This window comes from Festucalex cinctus, chromosome 16 (assembly GCF_051991245.1).
Source record: "Festucalex cinctus isolate MCC-2025b chromosome 16, RoL_Fcin_1.0, whole genome shotgun sequence".
Taxonomy (NCBI): Eukaryota; Metazoa; Chordata; class Actinopteri; order Syngnathiformes; family Syngnathidae; genus Festucalex; species Festucalex cinctus.
Window position 1 is genome coordinate 21,265,471 of NC_135426.1, and position 20,190 is coordinate 21,285,660.

Below are 20,190 nucleotides of genomic sequence, written 5' to 3' on the forward strand. Positions count from 1 at the left end.
TTTTTGAAATTTATTTATTTATATCAAGGCTTCAGAGGCTCCACTCTGTTGGTTAATTAGTCACTTTTGCATCAGAAAGCTTTATTGATAGCCTTAATTTTCAGTTGAAATGAGAAATCTGCTGTCAATAATTTGGATAATTGCCCACCGTTTGATTGCAGAGAACAAAAGTAAAGCGGCCGCCGGCTTGACGCATCCGCGAATCCCCCCAGGGTGCTTCCCTGAAAGCTCGGGTGCCGTGATCTCCATTTTGCCAAATACTTTTATGCTCCCTCCTGCCCGCTTTCTCCGTCTTGACCTCACGAACCGGAGGGAGAATCCTGGTAAATAAGGCCGAGGTTGACCTGCCACGCCGACGCCGTTCCCCGCCTACAAAGCACCACCCACAGGCCGGGGCCTGTGATTCTCCCTCACACGCTTTAAGTGTCCTGCCTGCGTGATAATTGGAAAAGAAGGAAGAGGGTTTGGGGGGGGGGGGGGGGTAGAGGGAAAGTTACTGCTTGCTTTGTAGCTAATTAGTGTCCTTGGAATTAAATGAGCAGCTCGTTGTGCACCTCCAGCTCCTCGCAGCCTCGTGTTTGTGAATTGAATAATTGATTCTCCTCCACTAATCAGAGAGCAACATAATGAGCCAGTTTAATTAAATGGGGATCTAACCTGGCGAACACTGGGAAAATATTTGCTCGTTTACGGTTAATCAGGAATAACACAGCGTGTGGGGGAGGGCTGGGGGTACATGGGGATGTGTGTGGGGGGGTCTCCTGGAAAAGTCGGGACATCAAGCCTGTTGGAATGTGCTGGGATATTTAGTGAGAAGATGCTGTGTTTCAATACACAGTCCTTTACCTATGCTAACTTCTGTTAGCCCGTCCGTGTGCTAGCATCATGCTAGCAGACAAAATATGCGGTTTGGCGGTTTAATATTCAATGTTTAATTCTTTTGTTGTGTGCCCACTATCATAATGTTAACATATGATGCAAATGAATAAAAAAAGATTAGCATCGATGTTATAGTAATTCTACATTTTAACTCATTCACTCCCAGCCATTTTCACAGAAGCAACACCAGCTGTTTTACTGGATTTTGACAGATTTTTGCAAGGCCCACAGAATATTATATTCTATTGCTATAAAAGCATGGAACCTACCAAAAGAAAGATTAAAGTCTCTTCTTTCATCAGGAAAAAAAAGTATGTTTCTATCTGTTTCCGTTTTGCAGCAATTAGCATTAGAAGAGAGCTAAGTTTAATCAGTTTTCACAAATCTATTCAAAATTGTAAGTAATTTGAGCTTTTTTTCGACATGGCCCTGGTTGATCTCCTTTGCTCTGCTGCCACCTGCTGGCCGTTTGTGTAATAACTACCATTTTTTTCAACCGTTCTTTGCAGTTGAGTGGCTGCCTTCTGTATGCTCTATCATAAAACAAAACAAAAAAACGTATAAATACGTCTTTGGGACACTTAGCACATTAAAAAAACGTATTTATACGTTATTGGGAGTAAATGAGTTAAACAGCTACTATATACACACGGCAGCAACACAAACAAACAGAGCATTCGTTAATGTATGTTTTGGTTGAACATTTGGTGTATGTACGATTAAAGCTCATGTGTAAAGTCGCAGTCGTTTCAAGGTTTCTAATAATCGTAACATCTATGCTATTAAATTCCCATTCGCACATTTACGCAATACAGATTCAGGAAAATCCCAATGAAGTGATCCCACTGATAACCGGAAACAAGTGTTTGCGGTTGGACTTGCACAGACTGGAGTAAATTTTGTGTTAACGTCAATTCACAGCCGGGGGAGTGAGTGCTTTGTTTTGGGCCATTAAACATCGACATCATTACGCAAAGACGCTGAGTGTTATGATGAAATATGATAACTACATCAATTTAAATGCAGAAGTTTGGACCGAGAATATTTTTTTAGGATTTGATGTATTCATGTCACGTTGAAGTATATTGACACTGTTTTGTTGCATTTCGGAGGATCTTCTTCGTCATTTTAATTAATTTACATTTCATGTGTATTTATGTATTAGTAGTTCTGTAATTCAAGGTCCTCGTGAATTTCCTTCTTTAATTAAATATTAGACTGGATTTTTTTGGCGAAAATTCCACCCTTGAAGCAAGTTTCACTCAGCGCAAAGTAATTAGAAAATAAACTTAGTAAAGTAGTCCGCCGTTAAAATTCAAGCGGCCCTTTTCGTGCCATTTTATTAAACTACTACGGTCAAATACTGACTGCAGCTCAGGAATCAAGGCTTGTGCAGATGATTTATTGAGCAAATCACTCAAAGTCATATATCTGTATCAGTTCATGTTCAACTTGGATGAGTACTGCCTGACGGACATGTTGACTCAACCCCGGCATGCAGATGGCTCCAGCAGACTGACCTTTCCTTATCACTTCGTACCCCGTATCCAAGCTCCTGTAGGTGCAGCTAGTGGGTATTGAGCAGCTGATAACAAAGATGGCCCCCACAGCTTTGACCCCCGAAGTCAAACACAGTTCTGGGTTGGATTGAACTTGAGGTGATGCGATGCTTACCCCTGTTGGGGCAGCAAAGTGGATTTGATGAGTGCGCCAGGATACGTTAACACACATACAAGGTCGTTTTGTTCTTTCTGCAACTTCAACGTCATGAAATGTTTGTAAAAGCCAATTGCCTTTTGGCTTTTTCATGAGTGGAAGAGGACTTACTCAGCTTTACAGGAACAACGTTGGTCCTTAACTCATTCACTGCCATTGACGGAAAAAGACGTCAATGTCAATTTTTTTTTTGCCGGCCTGACAGTGAATGTGTTAATATCGATTGGCCGGTGATTTCACCACCTGCTTTGAGATCAGCGAGCCTTAGTTTCCATCTTCGTTTGTTCTACGTTATTTTCTTGTCAGTTTGACATTGTGGATGTAGCATTCATCTGCCTCAAAGCCATCCATCCTGTAAATGACGTACTCCATATATTTCATTGTCTTTACTTGTAGAATTGGACTCAGAAGTCTGAGGCTCATTCACTGTAAAGTCCGAGATACGCCAATGCGCCGACACCCCGTTGCCTCGGCCCAGACGTCGGCACGTCAAGTCGAAAAAATGATGTAAATACACAGCGCACCGAAGTAATTCCCCTCCATACCATCGGTGGCGATGGTGGTCACTATTCCGAAAGGCAACCAGAAACCTCTTTACGGGGACGGGATTTAAAACGTAAACAACACGCACCGGTTGCTTTTTCTGTCACGATGTCCTCCCACGTGAATGAAACCCTCCGGCTTTTTGCACAGTATCGTATAAAAAAAAAGTAAATCCTACCTTCTATATCCAGTCGCGTCCCCATGTCATGCCATAGTTTGGCTTTTATACCTTTGTCGGCATGCATACCCTTTAACGGTAAAATCAGACAATGCCGGAAGTCATCTTCACGATCTTCTGTCCAGACAGACATTGTAAATGAGAGAATCAAAAAATGGTCCAGGCTTTCAATCAGTAATGTTTATCCACGTTCGTCACTTCCTCTTCTTGTCCCGTGCGCTGATTCGCTAGCTAACAGCCAATCGCAGTGATCAAATGCCCTGATGCCGATTCAACACGTCACCAAAACAAAGCCACCGGTGGATTTTTCGCAGCACTGTACATATGTGTACACTTTTATAAACCACTGTATACATGGTGAGGAATATTTCCCGTGTGTGGATCAAATGAACATTTTCCTTGCATGATTTCTAAGGATGGAACAAAGGAAACACTTGCAGTTGCAGTAAAATTCTTCGGGCATGATGTTACTGCCATGTTTTTGTTTTGTTTTTTTTTTGTTTTTTTTTATGTTTATCTCAATTCGCAAATGGGCAGCAGAATCTTTTGATGGGCTTACACGGAATCACAGAAAAAAAACGGCCTTTGCCAGCAAATAGAAAAAAAAACAAAAATGTAGCATTGAAATTCTGCACTAGAGGAAAGATGTAGAACGCTTTGAACCAGTTACCTGTCAATCTTTTTTTTTTTTCCCCACTGTGTGAAAGATGAGGGCTTCCTCCATGTTGTCTTTCCCCTGAGTCTGGGCAAACTCGATGCATGGGTTGTGGAAAGTTTGTGTCTCTTGACTTTGAAAGGGGATAGAGAGGAAATGCTTGCACAAAAGCTCCATACACAGCAGTGGAAGTTTAACAGAGATTTCCAGAGTCTGAATAGGGATCAAATCCAGTAAAGTAAACAACCTATGACAAGTAAACAACCATTCTTCTTACAGTTTCTACTATTTTACTCACATCAGCTCCATCATGCAGAACCTCGGATAACTTCGGCTTCAGCAAGCTACCCTATGGACATTATTGCTTTTAACTCATTCACTCGCCGCCATTTTCACATTTCGCAATCCCGTTCGCTCCCGGCTGTTTTACTGGATTTTGACTGATTTTGCAAGGCCCACAGAATATTTATTGCTATAAAAGCATGGAACCTATCAAAAGAAAGATTAAAGTCTCTTCTTTCATCAGAAAAAAAAAGTATGTTTCTATCTGTTGCCGTTTTGCAGAAATTAGCATTAGAAGAGAGCTAAGTTTCATCAGTTTTCTACATGGCCCTGGTTGATCTCCTTTGCTCTGCTGCCACCTGCTGGCCGTGTGTGTAATAACTACAATTTCTGCAACCGTTCTTTGCAGTTGAGAGGCTGCATCAAAGCCTTCTGTATGCTCTAGCATAAAAAAACAAAAAACAAAATAACGTATAAATACGTCTTTGGGACGCTTAGAACATTTAAAAAAACGTATTTATACGTTATTGGGAGTAAATGAGTTAAGGGTTGAATATATTCATACGACAGTTTGTTATAGTGCCCCACTTTTATGAACCTATACCCTCATGGTCTTGCGCATATGTTGCTCTCACTCTTGCCCCCCCCCCCCATTTTGCGCAGCAGCCTACTGAGGCGGGACTGAATTTATTGTGCCCTCTGCTGGTAACTGCCAAGTAGACGTGAACAGCACTTTTATCAAGCCCATCTCTAATTTGTCAAGTGCATAAACAAAGAATCTGTACCGACAGAGTCTACAGATTTCACATGGCCCACCGTTCCAAAATATCTTCCAACAGGTCTGAGGGGCTGCGTGTGAGTGATCGTCACCGTTAGAGCCCTAATGACCCGCTAGACTAGTCTTATTGTTATCGCCCCTATGTAACACTGCAGCTGTCCAAACAGTGGATGTTCACCAGCAGTCCCGACTCCCTCCATTTGTCTCAGCCCCTTCTAAATCACTCCCCTCTGAAACATCTATAACGCTGAAAAACAACAAGAGGGCCCAGAATGGCGGTCTGATTGTTGCCGCGCGATCGCCAGTACAGCCAGAGTGAGCAAGTCGAGGGCGAGCCAGCGGAATAACAGGCAGCAGCACATAACGAGCCTCATCCTGCACCTTCATTAGAGAGGAGGAGTCCCTAACCCCGAGGGGAGACGGGCTATTCCCACAGCGCCCATTGCACTTTTTAACAAGCCCCTGTTCCAGACGCAGCCCACCGGAGATTAGTCGGCTGCACCTGATTTGTCGAGTCCAGCCTCCCAGCGCGTTCTAGTTTAAAGAGGAACCCGCCCTAGATTACGGTGGCCCCGTGGGAGCTGCTGGAGCCTCTTCTGACACTGCCTACTTGTGTTTGCAAACAAGGCCAGAGTCTCTGCAGTAAACAAGGTATGAGGAGCTAAAGAGCAGCAGCCTCCCACGGAACACATCTCCCAAAAAAATCAAGAGCTTATTTTAACTGCCGCTGCTGTGAGGCAACATGCATTTGCGGCAGATTGTTCAAACTAAAATATGATGACAGACAACGCAGAAAGAGAACAGACCTCCGCCAAACGCGGAACGGCCGGTTCGCAGGATTCTTGGCAAAGGAACAAATCTTTTTGTTCACAAAATGGATTCCGTAAGACAAAAACAATCGAGCGGCACTCTGCCAAATACCATTTATAACAAACGCTGAGGTACCATGAATGGAAAAGACACAAGTGACATCGAAATGGGACTGTACCAATTGTGCAGGGGTGCTCCAAGTACTGCTAGTAGAATGAAATGTGTGAATGGAATGGGTTGGAGAAAGTGACTTAAGTTCTATGCATCCATTTTTTCGGTTGTGCTTGATGGGCTATCATTGGCATACCGACTTGTCTTAGAGGCAGGGCCAGTGATTGGTTGATTCCACCACCTAGTTTTCATACAGACATTGGTTATTAGGGATGTCACGATAAGGGCATATCGTGATCTTGTGACATGAAAACTGCCACAATATCGTCGTCGTCATGTTCACAATATTTAAAAGGAACACATCTGTTAAAAACAAGTCAGGTTGATTTCAATTTGTGCAGTTTTAGCACCCTCTAGTGGCTAGTTTATTAGTGCAATTTAATTTTCATTAGGGATGTTTTGGCCTTCTCTGTTTAAAATCGATGCTAATTGTCAGATGAAGGGGAACCGAATTTGCTTGTGAAGCGATCAATGTGTGCTTGCATTAGCAATTAAGTGCCTCAATATTGTTATTAGAGATTGTAGGTGGTTTATATGCATTGCTGTTTTTTTTTTGTTTTTTTTACAATATTGTGATCTTTTTTAAATAGTGCCAATGCCCCCACAATACCGTGATAATTATCGTATCGTGATGTTTGGATATCGTTACATCCCTATTGGTTATATAGCTGACTGCCATCCATCCATCCATCCATCCATCCATCCACATATGCAAACATCCATCCATCCATCCATCCATCCATCCATCCATACATCCACCCATCCATCCATCCATCCATGCAAACATCCATCCATCCATCCATGCAAACATCCCTCCATCCATCCATCCATCCATCCATCCATCCATCCATCCATCCATCCATCCCTCTCACATGATTTAGAGACTGAAAATGAATTCCCCTATCCAATTTGTTGTCTGACAAAAACTAAAACCGAATTGTTTCCTTGCTATGTATGCGCGCCACCTGTCCACAAAATCAGCAGAGCAGTTTTTGGGGTAATTCAGCTAACAAAGTGTTGTGAAAACAATGCCTGCCGCCTTTTGCACTTCGCATGTTTTGCAGCGGTAATAACGGCCTCTACAGATAACAAATCACCTTTATTGCTGCGCGTTACCGGATCACTTCATTAAGACGCTTAGATGCCCATTAATGTCACTTTATTTATTTCATCCTGGCACGCGCGCGCCGACCGCAGGCTTTGGTAAGTGAAACAACATTATCATCATGACAGTGTGCCGCAATCCATTTACCAGAGGGCTCTCTGTAATAGCTCTCCAGGTACGCTCATATTCGCAACAACTGCTTCCCCCCGAACAGAAGGAGGAGATGCGCACAGTAATCACTCTGTTTTCGCAGAGAAAACGGCGTTATTATTCAAACTTCACTGTGAATAATTGAGCGAGTGAATGTGCTGGGAAGGGCCCAGAAATGAGACAGTAATTTTGTGCGCGCGCGTGTGCGTACACCTTCTTAGCATTCGCCTGCTGCCTCCCCTTTGAGGAGCAGCCATTACTAATCGCTAAGAAATTTCCTCCCTTTCCTACCTGCGGGGCCTGTCAGGTCATAAATGAAAAGGAATTAAGTAGAAATCCATACGTTTCCGAGACTACCTCCATCCAACCCCCCCGCCTCCTGCAACCCCCACGCCGTATATCATTAGAGGAGCAAATTAAACATTAGCGCTTCGGCTGCCGCTAGTTTGGGCTAATTGCTAATCAGCAGTAAAAGTTGCCTGGCACGGAATATTGCTTACCATAAGCTAAAGGTAATTTGCTTCTCAAGGAGAGCTAGAGCCGCTCGTCTGTTGTTGTCCAGAGCCCATGCCTAATTACTGCCGGAGGGTGATGACAGTCACTCAATGAAGATTAAGACGGAGGCGAAAAATGGAAATGTGCCATAATGCTGGCATGAACTCGAAGTGCTTCTGTCTGCTTTTCTTTAATTCTCTCTCGTTTTTTTCCCCTTCCTCCACACTGCTGGAAGGGATGCATTTTTGGGAGGAGAAATTGAAGACATGATGCTACATAAAGGCCAAAACAGGCTGGTGTAACTCGTGTTTTGGAGTTGATGCTCTCTCGAGATAACAGTAAACTCATCTACCCAGTTTATGCATGAAGACTGGGTTGTGGATTCAACCTCATGGAGCTGCCTCAATAACTGGGGGGGAAAAAAGTGAGGGAAATGGCAGCCATGACTATAAAGAGGGTGTAGAAAACAGTTAAAAAAGGTGTTCAGAATTAATATGTGTCCCCCTTAACTCATTCACTCCCAGCCATTTTCGCTGAATCAACCCCCTTCGCTCCCGGCTGTTTTACTGGATTGTGACTGCTTTTGCAAGGCCCACAGAATATTGTGTTCTATTGCTATAAAAACATCAAACCTACCAAAAGAAAGATTAGCATCTCTTCTTTCATCAGGAAAAAAATAAAAAATGTTTCTACCTGTTTCTGTTTTGCAGCAATTAGCATTAGAATTTAGCGAAGTTTCATAACAAAAAATGTTTTAAAAAAATGGGGAAAAGAGTTTTTTGCAACATGGCCCGGGTTGATCTCTTATACTCCGCTGCCACCTGCTGGCCGTTTTTGTAATAACTACCGTTGCTTCAAACGTTTTCTTCAGTTCAGAGGCTGCATCAAAGCCTTCTGTAAGCCCTAGCATTAAAAAAACAAAACAAAACAAAAAAAGTATAAATACATCTTTGGGAGCAAATGAGTTAATAAGGAGGGTTGATGTCTATAGGAGTGCAAAAATTGCTTTGCTAGCATCTAAGCCAACTCAATTAGTTTCCCCTCAATTAGACCGTTTTGTGGGTGTGTAACACAATGGAGAGAAGTAAACATAATCTACATGGTTATGGGGCATTTAGGTAAAGGACTGATTAGCATTTTTTGCTGTAAGCGTAATGGAGAATTCTCTTAGCATGACACAGGCAAACATCCACCAGCAAGGCAAGGCGTAGCAGTGAGTCAATTCTAAAATCCATTACACTCTAAATTTGAAACCTCAGACATTCCCAACTCTAAACTAGATCCATCTTGATTTGCCTTTGTTATTCCCATTCTGGAATGGATCCGCGCTCAGAGACTTGCAAGTCAGTTGGCCGCCGCCTCCCCTCGTTTCCCCAAGCAGATGCACTGGGACGCGTTTAGATTGGCCGTTGGAAATACCAACTCCGAGTTGCTGAAGTCCAAGTTATGATGGATTGGGCCATTAAACCGGGAGCATTGTTGGGGAAGATAAGGAGCAGCTGCGTTGGCAGATGAAGAACAAGTGACAAGGAGAAGGGGAGAAAAATATGTGTTGGATAGGTTATGAATTGCAGGGGAGAATGTTGTCGTCTTGAGAAAGTGGGGATGTTAGCAAGCAAGGCGATAAAATGAACCAACTAAAAGGGATACAGAGTTGTGAGAGTTTGAAGTGAAGGCACCAAAAAATTGCATACATGCTTTTACATGTATTTTAATACATATCCACTTAACTCATTCACTCGCCGCCATTTTCACAGAAGCAATCCCGTTCGCTCACCGTTGTTTTACTGAATTTTGACTGATTTTGCAAGGCCCACATAATATTGTGTTCAATTGCTATGAAAGCATGGAACCTATCAAAAGAAAGATTAAAGTCTCTTCTTTTATCAGGAAAAAAAAAAGTATGTTCCATCTGTTTCCGTTTTGCAGCAATTAGCATTAGAAGAGAGCTAAGTTTCATCAGTTTTCACAAATCTATTTAAAATAATGAGTAAATTTTGCTTTTTTTCTAGATGGTTGATCTCCTTTGCCCTGCTGCCACCTGCTGGCCGTTTGTGTAATAACTACCATTTCTGCAACCGTTCTTTGCAGTTGAGAGGCTGCATCAAAGCCTTCTGTATGCTCTAGCATAAAAAAACAAAAAACGTATAAATACGTCTTTGTGACAATTAAAACATTAAAAGAAAAACGTATTTACATGTTATTGGGAGCAAATGCAATATTAACCAGAATGCCATATTTAGACTAGTGGAGCTGCATAGAACACATTATTGTCATTAAAAAAAAAAAAAAAAAAAAAAAAGGGTTCTGCTTTATATAAGGGAATGAATGTATTTATTGTATAGTTTTTTTGTTTTGTTTAGTTTTTGGGGCAATTTCTTGAAATATGACCCTCAACTCTGACATGAGGAATTCCACTAAGTAACTGCCCGGTGACCTCTTATTTACTCCAAAATATCTCCAAACCGATATGCACAGTAGTCAGATGCTAGAAGATCGGGGAGAAAAGGGATACGTGTCTGCGGTGTGAAAGGCAGCCTGGTTAGATACCGCAACACTCCAATCAATACATCGTTATAGATCATAATCATGTGAAGGGTATAATCGCCTAAAACCTATCAATTATAGAGAGAGAGCCAGATAGCCAGGGCCTCCAAATCCTGGCCCGCAGCCCTCTTCCTCCTTGGATTAGGATCTGAGATTGGGTCGGGATCATAGGGGCTGCGCCCGGGCTGACCAGATATCAGATTAATGACCACTCCAGGGGCACGCATCTCAGCCAGTCGTTAGAGGGAGAGGGAGCAGCCAGTTACTGAAAAATAAATAATACATCATTTGGTCTGGGAGCTGACATAATTATCGCCGAAGACGCCGGCTCTGTGGATAGTACATGAAATATCTCAGACAGAATGATGTCAGTCTGTTTGGATCGCGCTGCGCACATGTGAGGGGGGGTGGCGGGTTTGGGGGTGCGGATCGTTGGTTTGCATGTTGCAAGCGTGCTGCTAACACAAAAGGCATACAGAGTTGTTATTGCAAACCTTATTGGTGTAGCGGTTGCGAGGCACATTTTCAAGGGAGAGCAATTGGTCAAATGTTCTATTTAGGACTTTTTTTTTTTTTTTTTTTTTTTTTTTAATAATCCTCAATCAATCTTTCTCCCACATTCCAAAGACATTCATAAGTCATAATTTAGGGGTGTCAAAGTTCGTGATAAATTTGAGTTAATTTAAAGTTCCTTTAACGCCACTATTTTTTTTAACGTTGGATAAATGACTGTTTCTCACTTGGAAAGACTGTAGGGGAGGAATTCCAGTCGCAACGCTGCAGACACCTAAACGTCAAAATTTAGCAGGAATAAATGTAATAAAATAATGCACATATTTGTGGAGACAAGGGTGAAGTTGTGTTTTATAATTTTAAAAATGTGCAAAATTTCACAAGTTACTTCATGAGCTGTCACCGTCTTACACGTGCAACTATGCCATCTAGTGGCAGAAAAATGACCTCAACACAAATCAGTATCACACTTTTTTTTTTTAACAGTACAGCATATCTTTTTAATTTTAACAAATTGTATTATTATTAAATTACTGTATCAATGACTAAAAGATGCAGCCATATTTCTATTAGTTTCACTTCTTTTTTCCACTTTTGTGTTAACAAGAGTATGAAAACTTCAACAAAAAAAATAATGGAATATTTTATTGTACCTTTAGAACAGATATAAAATTTGCGATTAATTGTGAGTTAACTATTGAAGTCATGCAATTACGATTAAAATTTTTAATCGCCTGACACCCTTAGTTTAATAAAAAAAACAACAACCTCTTAATAGTCCACAAATGTCATGGATAGGGATGTAACAATAACGACAATATCGTGATATCGCGATATTAAAACTGCCACAATATATCGTCGTCGTCATGTCACGATATTAAAAGCAGCACATCTGTTCAAAAGGTCCAAATTGATTTCCATTTGTGCAGTTCTAGCACCCTCTGGTGGCTAGTTTTTTTTTTTTTTTTTTGTGCAGTTTAATTTTCACAAGGCATGTTTTGGCCCTTCTGACCGAGTCAATATGTGGAGGAACTCAATCTGTGTTTGCATTAGTAAGTAAGTGCCTCAATATTAAACGTTATAAGAGATTGTAGGTTGTTTAGAAGCATTGTTGTAATGTACAAAATCACGATTTTTTTTTTTTTTTTGTATGAGCTAATTATTTATTTATTTTTTTCAATATTGTGACCTTTTTTGTATTGTCAATGTCCCCACACTATCGTGATAATATCGTATCGTGATGTTTGGATATCGTTGTTATCGTTGTGGATATGTTCAGCCCGTACAAGCGCCATAGAAAATGCACGGATTGATGCGACTGCACTTGGCATCGCCTCTTCTATGAAAAACAAATGACACCAAAACGACCCCGCTTGCTTCTGTCTTCAATCTACAGTCGGAAGATTATTCTGCCCCGAAATGGAGTCTCACTGCCTCGAACCTGAGCGGAAGCGCGCCACGGTGCGCTGCCGATCGCCGAGATTCCACGTTTCCCCTGCCCTCGCGAGGCCGAGCTGGTAAGCCACTGGCATCCCCCTGCTCAAACACCTTGTTGCCAACAGCAAGGCAATTAAAGTCACAGGAAGTCATTTCACATGCGTGTGTCTGCAGCCCAAATCTCCAATCAGGAACCTGCCTGTGAGGTGAGGCTCTCTTTTGCTTTCCCACAACTGCCATGTGTGGAGCCCTCCTGCCTCCAGCTCCCCACACCTCTCCACCCTTTGCTTTCACACACACAAAAAAAACAGCCTGATGGTTATGAAAAATCCAACTACAAAAACAAATATGTATATTTTCAATTTATCTCACCTCCCATACCTGTCTGTTCCCCACAAGGCTTGGCATCTCTTCCTGGCTGCCCCTCCAACTCGGTATTTAAATGCAGAATTCCTAAGCGGATTTTCTCAATTTAGCTATACTTTTAATCTTTGGCGAAATGAGTGATGACTTCTTTCAATAAAAAAAAAAAAAAAAAAAAAGAGGGGGGGGAAAAAAAATACCCTGACAGGCTTACAGCGCACACCGGCGGATTAGTTTCCCGTGGAGATGAGGTTTTCCTTTGTGCTGCCGTGTGTCTGTTTGATGGGGTTTAACAGGAAGCGTTGGTGCTGAAATTGGATGCAGCGGGGATGGTGGGTAGATGGCCCGGGTTCGATACAGACCCCCCGCGCTGCAACTTTGCCCTGCGCCTTCCCCTTCATTTCTTTCGCTTCCCCTCGGGTCTCGCGACCGAGCCTTTAAAGACTCATAAAATGATGGACGGATATACAAACACAAAATAGCGCTGCTACGTACGCGGGCAAGGAATATGCACGCTCCCTCGAAAAGCGCTTCTTTTGAAAAGTCCATAATCAAGCCCACCTGCTGCATCATCCACATTTTGCTGTGATGGATGGTTAAAAAAAAAAAAAAAAAAGTCTCCAAACAATTCCTCGATTATTAAATGAGTTGTCAATTAATTTGATAATCTATTAATTGTCAATCAATTAATTCTGTGTTCAGTTGCTTATTATAAAACCACGACTGTCTATGACATTTTGTGTGCATTAGCATTAATCAAAAGCAGCACCCCAGGGAAATGGAATAAAGTGTAATTCCACATCCACTACAGTAGGTGGCAGCGGTGCTCTCATTGTCAGAGAGTGAGAAAGATTAGTTTATCTACAACCATTTTTATTTAGATTTAGAATTGCAATAGAAAGTTTGAGGGGGTTTGGTTAACAAAAAATAAATAAATAGTAAAGAAACTCTGAGCTAAAGTGGATTTTATATCAGTGTCTGCACTTTTCGACTTATACTTAAGTATAAAGTTGTTGAATCACTACAGGGAGTCCTCGAGTTACGTCGGACTTCCGTTCCTACACTAGCGATGTAACCTGAATTTCGGCTTAAGTCAAATTTCCCCATTTCGTCAATATTAATATCAAACTAATTTGCATAAAAAATCGAAAAGATGTTGTACTTACCGTTAATGCTTAGAAATGGGTGGAAACGAAGAGGGGGGGGTTGGTTAATGTGAAAAAAAACAAAAAAACGGGCGAAAAAGCCAAAGATACTCCCATAAGTGCACAAGCGCTAGCACTAGCTAAAGGCTAAATAGCGGATGAGGGAAAAACACTGCGGCCTATATGGCGGACAAGGAGCCAAAATGGCGTACCGGGCGTAACCGTTGTAAAGTTGAAACGCCTTAAGTCAAGTGCGCCTTAACTCGAGGATGCCCAGTACTTATTATCACCGGGGTATTTATTTATTTTTTTACTCAACTATCTGTACTCCTACTTCAAATATAGCGCGCGAGTATATTTACCACCTCTGCTAACTGCGAACAGACCTACTCGAAATAAGTGTTCAAAAAAATCACTTTCGGTGCTCACTCGACCGGAAAAAGCTGATGACGTCGCTCTTTTTTTGACTGTAGGCTTCTTGTCATGACGACTGTACTTAATACTTAAAGCAACGCTAACCAAGCCGTGCGCTACGAAAAGGTCAGCGTCATGACAGATGGGCCTCAGCTTGACTGGGCTCAGACAGTCTGAGACACTTGGCTTGATGGGGACCCGGTTCCTGGGGTTCCCCAAAAAAGCAGCCGTGCTCAAAGACTGGGTATCTATAGCCCACTATTATTCCTTTAACTCCTTAATCCAGTATAGAGGACTTAAGCTTCTTTGTTTGCTCATTTGACTGTGTGGGTGCCATATCCCAAAGCCGGGCATAGGATTAGTCAGGCATTGTGTCAGTGGCTTGTGATGATGCTGGGGACTTGTGGTGGTGGGGGGTGGTAGTAGGGACTGCTTGATTAAACATAGAAAGAAAAAAAAAAACAATGTGGTTTCATTTATGGAGGACCCGCAGTGAGGCAGAGGGCTCCCACAGGGACACTAAAGCTCTTGGAAATACATGGGACACTTTGGCTTAAATAATCTGTTGACTCATTTTTTTTTTTTTTTTTTTTTTTTTTTACTTTGACGCAACCTTGCTCGGCAGTAGCTGGAGAAGCATTTTCAGGAAGCTCACAGTGCAAAGAGTCATTCTCATCATTTCCTTTTCTTACATATAAAATGGCAGCCAGCGTTGGTGCTGAGAAGCGTGACAAATCACTTGGATGGAGCCTTCCCTTGCCTGCACCTTTTTCTACGAGGTCGGCGAGCAGTTGGGATGACGGCGGGCGGGTTTTGGCATTCCTTTTGGCGCTCGGCACTTGACCTACTTTTTAATTAATTGGGATGCATTACCCCCCCCCCCACCCCCCACCCCCCAAAAAGGCGGGTTTAGCCTGTAATGAAACCCGTAATGACATTTGGTGAAACGGCAAGAGGCGGAATGGACGAATTCCAATCCGTTGACCCCCATGAGGCATCACACCTTTTTGTGATGTGTGTGTGATGAGCTCGACGAGCGTGCATAACACCTTTTTGGAGAAATGTTTACAGCAGGAAAGCTTTCAAAGCGTACAAGCGGGGAAACAAATTTGAACATTTACTTTCCCTTGTGATCAAAGTCAGCAAAAGACCGATTCTCGGATGTGTCTGAAAGATTATCCTGAGCGAGGGATGAGCAGTAGCATACAAGTGAATAGATACTCTAGTTTCTTAAATTTCTTCTACGACAGGGTTCTCCTGCATGTCCGTATTAGGGCCATGCATAAATATATATATTTTTTTAGAGGGCGGGGGCAATATTCTGAGAAAGAGACTCGCAAATTTTTCCACTTGAGAAAAAAAAAAAAAGCGTAAATTTGGGACTTTATAAAGTGGCAATTTGCGAATTTATGAATTGGCAAATTTGCGAGAAAAAAAATTGTAAATTTGGGACTTTATAAAAAGTGACAAATTTGCGAGTTTATAAAGTCGCAAATTTGCAAGAAAAGAAAAAAAAAAGTAAATTTGGGACTTTATAAAGTGGCAATTTGCAAATTTATGTAAAAAAAAATTTGTCAATTTGGGACTTTATAAAGTGGCAAATTTGCAAGAAAAAAAAATCCTAAATTTGGGACTTTAGGAAGTAGAAAATTTGCGAGTTTATAAAGTATCAAATTTGCGAGAAATTTTTTTTTTTAATTTGTGACTTTATAAAGTGGCAAATTTGCAAGAAAAAAAACTCCTAAATTTGTGACTTTAGGAAGTAGAAAATTTTCGAGTTTATAAAGTAGTAAATTTGCGAGAAAAAAAAAATGTAAATTTGGGACTTTATGAAGTGGCAAATTTGCAAGAAAAACCTCCTAAATTTGGGACTTTATGAAGTAGAAAATTTGGCTAATTTGCCACTTTATAGAGCGGCAAATTTGCAAGAAAAAAACTCGTAAATTTGGGACTTTATGAAGTGGCAAATTTGCAAGAAAAAAACCCTCCTAAATTTGGGACTTTATGAAGTAGAAAATTTGTCTAATTTGCCATTTATAAAGCGGCAAATTTGCAAGAAAAAAAACTCCTAAATTTGGGACTTTATGAAATGGCAACTGCGATTGGCTGGCAACCAGTCCAGGGTGTCCCCCGCCTACTGCCCAGAGCCAGCTGAGATAGGCGCCAGCAGCCCCCGCGACCCTTGTGAGGAATAAGCGGTCAAGAAAATGGATGGATGGATGAAATGGCAAATTTGCGAGTTTATAAAGTCGCAAATTTGTGAGAAAAGAAAAAACTAACTTTTACTTTACTTTAGGAAGTAGAAAATTAGCCTAATTTGCCACTTTATAAGCGTCAAATTTGCAAGAAAAAAAAAAGTAAATTTGGGACTTTATAAAGTGGCAAATGTGCAAGAAAAATCAAATCCTAAATTTGGGACTTTATGAAGTAGCAACTTTGCCTAATTTGACACTTTATAAAGCGGCAAATTTGCAAGAAAAAAAACCTCAGAAATTTGGGACTTTACGAAGTAGAAAATTTGGCTAATTTGCCAAATCAGACTCAAAACCGAATCATCTTAGCAACCCTGGAAAAATAGGTTAAAATCTTGAGAGTTGCATTTTTATATTGATATCTTTTTTTTTATTTTTATTTAGGTACTTGATAAAAGCTCATCAAAGATATGTCATCAAGACACTTGGGAACTTTTTCAAATCGTGGAGGTGAAAAAAAAAAAAAAATCATCTGTCTCCTTTAATACAAGTTGAGCAGGTGAGACAGGGTCCAGGAAGAAATGGAACAGAGAAGCAGATTATTAGAGGCAATTAGAGACTCTCATTTCCCAAGTCTACCTGACATCAGAGAGAATAATTCAGGTCCCTGCTTTTTTATTCTTTATTTGATTATTATTACCATTCTGACCTCTCAGGATTGCAGCCATAATGTGCTTCAGCAATTAGCCTTGTTATGTCAACGCGCCTTCCAAGTTTGAGTGCATATAGTGTGCCACCATTCCCAAATGCATGAAGTGGATACAGTATATGCAGTCCCTGTATTTATTAGGGGTGTCAAAATTAGTGCGTTAATTTTGAGTTAATTGAAAGCTCCTTTAATCAAACTAATTTTTTTAACGCACGATTAATGACTGGCCCTTATTTGGAAAGCCTGTACTAGGGGAATTCCAGTAAAAAAAAAAAAAAAAAAATGTAATAATAAGGCATATATCTGTGGAGATTGGGGTTAATTTGTATTTTACTATTTTAAAAAATGTGCAGAATTTCACAAGATTAGATTAGCTTTTATTCTGAAAAGAAAAATGCACTGATCTGTCACCTTCTTACAAAAGCAATTACGCCATCTATTGGCAGAAAATGAACCTCAACACAAATTAATATAACACTTGTTTTTTTACAGTACAGTGCGTGTTTTTAATTTTATGAATTATGAAATTACTGCATCAATGACTAAAAGATGCATCAATATTTCTTTATTTTATTTATTTTTTTTATTTTATTTTTTTTATATTTCTCTACATTTTCCCCCCACTTTTATGTTAACAAAAGTATGAAAACTTAGGAAACAATTTGTGTACATTGAGATATAAAATGTGCGATTAATCGTGAGTTAACTATTAAAGTTGTGCGATTAATTACGATTAAAAATTTTAATCGCCCCACACCCCGAGTATTTATACTTTCAGCGGCCACAACATTAGGTACACTTTCAGGTTAGTATAAATAAATCAGGCTTATCAAAGATTGTAAATTTGATAGTAGGGCCAAAATTCATGTACTTAATGAATGCCAGGTACTTCTGAGATGCAAATCATTCAACAAACAAGTTCAAAATCTCAGCCCTATTTTACTTGTATGGCAGTATCACTAAAAATAGGCTAATCGTCGTATTAGATTCCGTTAGTTACCATGCAGGTGTACCTAATGAAGTGTCCACTCGAAAGCGAACGCCGCCGTCTTTTCCACACGACTTAACCTTCCCCTCCTTCCATCTCCCACTTCCTTTCCACCCTCGCGCAGCCTCTCATTTGCTATTTGAAGCAACTATTAGTGTTTTAACACCACAGGAAAGCGGCTTCATTGAAATGCAATGAAAACTGTGCAGAGAAGGCAAAGTTAACTAATGGGCTCAAATTTTCAAACGAATGCAAGATTAAAGTCAATTGGATCTCCCATTGGGTTTTGACTGAAACCCTTTGAAAAGAAGCCCCACAGTGGGTTTCAGAAACGAAAAATAGGGCTTGTTCTAAAATATTAATAACATTTTATACCCTCATTATAGCAAGCAATAACATTTGTTCAAAAACTTGCTTGTGTTTTTACCTTGAGGTGCCATACATTTTTTTTTCCTTCCTTTTTTTGGTCGTGGATCGGTTCTTTTCTCCTTTTCACCTCAGCCTTCTTCCGACACGGCTGCGAAGATGTAACTCATTGACGCACCAGAGGGTGGGATATCATTGCAAATATATTCATATTTGTTCCGAGGGGCTGGGAAACGGAGCCGCCTTCTTGTGATGCTTATTTCATTGTGAGCGTTTTTTCCGGGAGCCGTGATCCCGTTAAAATGAATGAGCGGCGAAGACGTTGCACGACGGTATGATCGGCAAGAAAAAGGAGGGGGAAAAAAACATGTCAGGGAGGGGAGCTGAAGAATTACCAACAGAGGGATGAGAGTTGAGGGAATAAAAGAGGGGAAAAGAAGGTGTTGTCTGACTTTAAACCTTAGAGAGAGAACCACCGAGATTCCTTGGAGGGCGTTTTTCCCGCCTCCTTTCCCGCACTATTATTTAAGGAGCACGCCCGGCAAATCCTGCGTCAACTATGATGGCCTACTTTTTCAACTTTATATACCATGAATTAAATATATCGTACAACCACATTCGGATAAATGAAGCCCGCGCGTACAACATCGGAGACGTTGGGGAAACTCGCTCCCATTCTTCGACAATGGATTCTTTTGTTTTCGGGTTTTACCGACACGCGTCTCTCCGGGCGTCTTCGGAGGATCTCAAAATGTGTCAAAAAAAAAAATCGCATCGAGACAAAGAGCGGCGGGCCCGCAGGAGTGACGGGAGGAGGATCGGAAAAGTCTCGCTTTTGCACGTAATGGGCTAGAAGTCATTAAAAACATCACCGCCGGCCTAATTAAGACGGGACATCTGGTCTTTCCGCACGGAACGGATCGCGGCAGAGTACAAATAACTCCTCGATGACAAGTTGAGAGGTGTCATACATCTCAGTGATCGTCAATCAACAGGGGACTTATGGGAGCGCCTTCATTATTAATGAGCAAATGCTTTGTTTTTGCCATTTAAAGAAAACAGATGAAAAATATATAAAAAAAATAAAAAAAAAAGACTGATTTTTTTTTTTGTGCGTTCCAAAACTGCTCAATATCCCTTTTATGTTGCTGCCAATTAGCTGGAATAAACTTTACACTGTCTTTGATGATAACAGTCTTCGCACGGTGCAAAAAAAAGAAAAAAAAGAAAAAGAAAGTTGGCTTGAGTTTTTGCAGTACTGATATGTTCCATTAAATGGGTCGATCACTGATTTGGCTGCAGCTAAAAGAACATACAGGAGGGAGACCGGGGCTAGTTGTATCACGGGTAAGTTGTCACATTGCGATTTTTTTTTCTCCACCAGAGGGCGCAATGAAAAAGTGGAATACTAGTTTTCTTCGTATAAATGGTCAGGGCTTGTGTACTAACTTTAAACTACAGAAAGTATTAGCCAACATGGTAGATTGGAGCAACTTGTCTCGGTAATTTGGGGGTTTGTTGTCACATATGCAAAGAATGGGCCAATTAACTCATTCACTCCCATTGACGGAAAAAGACGTCAAATGATGCATTGTTTTTGCTGGTCTGGCAATGAATGTGTTAAAAAATGCACCAATGCAATTTAATCTCAAATTTACAGTTTAATTAAGGGAAGCGAAACAGACATACGAGGCTGAGAGCTGTGACCTACATGCCAGCAGTTCCTAAGCACTTTAATTAATTTCATAATATTT

The 20,190-nt window shown here is 40.9% G+C and overlaps 1 long non-coding RNA gene across 1 annotated transcript in view; it reads left to right on the forward strand.

The window, feature by feature from the left end:
• The window catches only part of LOC144004210 (uncharacterized), a 77,826-nt gene that overhangs the window by 44,305 nt on the left and 13,331 nt on the right, over positions 1–20,190 (forward strand). The window contains exons 3-4 of the long non-coding RNA XR_013279238.1: positions 12,219–12,339; positions 12,434–12,465. This is a non-coding gene — a long non-coding RNA (uncharacterized LOC144004210). The remainder of the gene's footprint in view (positions 1–12,218; positions 12,340–12,433; positions 12,466–20,190) is intronic.